This window comes from Palaemon carinicauda, chromosome 36, assembly GCF_036898095.1.
Source record: "Palaemon carinicauda isolate YSFRI2023 chromosome 36, ASM3689809v2, whole genome shotgun sequence".
Classification (NCBI taxonomy): domain Eukaryota; kingdom Metazoa; phylum Arthropoda; class Malacostraca; order Decapoda; family Palaemonidae; genus Palaemon; species Palaemon carinicauda.
The window spans coordinates 44,667,738-44,670,237 of NC_090760.1; positions in this window are offsets into that span (position 1 = coordinate 44,667,738).

Genomic DNA, 2,500 nt, shown 5'->3' on the forward strand with positions numbered 1-2,500 from the left:
ACCCATCTTCACCATCGTAGCTAATTGGTAGTTTGTTACTTGGCATTCAATTAATGATAAATTTTGCACATTTAGACGTGTTTTTCATATTCAAATAAGCCATATATATTTTTGATACATTAATGTCTGGATTCTCTTAACGACCTCGGGATCAGAGCCCCAGGCGAAATCACACAAAGACAAGAGCTTGGGTCCGGCCGGGAATCGAACCCTGGTCGGCAAGCTTGTATAGACAGTGACTAAGCCACTTGACCACGAAGAAAGATAAAAGTCAATGACAATTCTTCTGTACTTATACCTGTCGAATTCAGGTATTTTGTACTTAGAATTGAAATCAACCCATCTTCACCATCGTAGCTAATTGGTAGTTTGTTACTTGGCATTCAATTAAGGATACATTTTGCACATTTAGACGTGTTTTTCATATTCAAATAAGCCATATATATTTTTGATACATTAATGTCTGGATTCTCTTAACGACCTCGGGATCAGAGCCCCAGGCGAAATCACACAAAGACAAGAGCTTGGGTCCGGCCGGGAATCGAACCCTGGTCGGCAAGCTTGTAGAGACAGTGACAAAGCCACTTTGCCACGAAGAAAGATAAAAGTCAATGACAATTCTTCTGTACTTATACTTGTCGAATTCAGGTATTTTGTACTTAGAATTGAAATCAACCCATCTTCACCATCGTAGCTAATTGGTAGTTTGTTACTTGGCATTCAATTAATGATAAATTTTGCACATTTAGACGTGTTTTTCATATTCAAATAAGCCATATATATTTTTGTTACATTAATGTCTGGATTCTCTTAACGACCTCGGGATCAGAGCCCCAGGCGAAATCACACAAAGACGAGAGCTTGGGTCCGGCCGGGAATCGAACCCTGGTCGGCAAGCTTGTATAGACAGTGACTAAGCCACTTGACTTTTATCTTTCTTCGTGGCCAAGTGGCTTAGTCACTGTCTATACAAGCTTGCCGACCAGGGTTCGATTCCCGGCCGGACCCAAGCTCTTGTCTTTGTGTGATTTCGCCTGGGGCTCTGATCCCGAGGTCGTTAAGAGAATCCAGACATTAATGTATCAAAAATATATATGGCTTATTTGAATATGAAAAACACGTCTAAATGTGCAAAATTTATCATTAATTGAATGCCAAGTAACAAACTACCAATTAGCTACGATGGTGAAGATGGGTTGATTTCAATTCTAAGTACAAAATACCTGAATTCGACAGGTATAAGTACAGAAGAATTGTCATTGACTTTTATCTTTCTTCGTGGCCAAGTGGCTTAGTCACTGTCTATACAAGCTTGCCGACCAGGGTTCGATTCCCGGCCGGACCCAAGCTCTTGTCTTTGTGTGATTTCGCCTGGGGCTCTGATCCCGAGGTCGTTAAGAAAATCCAGACATTAATGTATCAAAAATATATATGGCCTATTTGAATATGAAAAACATGTCTAAATGTGCAAAATTTATCATATATATATATATATATATATATATATATATATATATATATATATATATATATATATATATATATAAACATATGTATATATCTATCTATCTATCTATATATATATATATATATATATATATATATATATATATATATATATATATATATATATATATATATATATATTGCGTGTGGGTAGCAATCCCATTTGATTAATTGCATGTTTCGGGGAACTACCTGTCCACATCGTGAGACATGCAATTATTCCTCGTCTCGTGAACTGAGATGTTTTATTTTTTTTTTTACAGTCTACCAACTTTCGTGATGACACTTCGTATGCGCTATTTATTTATTTTTGCAGTGACTTTTCTCTATCTAACGTTACTAAAATGGTTTCTCATAAAACTCGGCTATATTTCACACCATAGCTACAAACATCTCAGATCTATAGAAAGAATCAATTATGTATTAAACTAAACCGTGAAAATAGTTTTCATTATCTCCGATTGTTATGTATTATAGCAAAAGCTATATCGGTTTGGTTCAAGAAGTTCTATCTTTTTGAGATATCCCAGTCCAACAGGAACCAGAGGCTGACGATCTCTCGACGTTTTCTTGCTTGTATCACAGATCTAATGGAGACTGCCTAGACAACATCCGAACTAATTTCCTTCATAAGATGTTTAATAGTACTGCATTCGATAAGGGTGGGGAATTCTCTTATAGTTACACGTAGTTTTTTTTTTTTTTTTTACATTTTATATTTTTCTCCTACAAGGTCTTGCAATTTCGAAGTAATACCTTTGATTTTTACATTCCCCACTCTTTATGAACTTATTAGATTTCCAAAACCTTATTATTCAATGGGAGAGCAATATCCTTTTTTTCTAATAACTTTACAGATTTTAAAAACTATATATTTTTTTTGTTATCTAATTGCTATTATCAAAAGTTTGTAAATTAAGATACATAACTCATGAAGTTATCTTATTTACTCTTTCCCTCTGGTTTAATTCAATATAAAGTTCCGCAAACCATA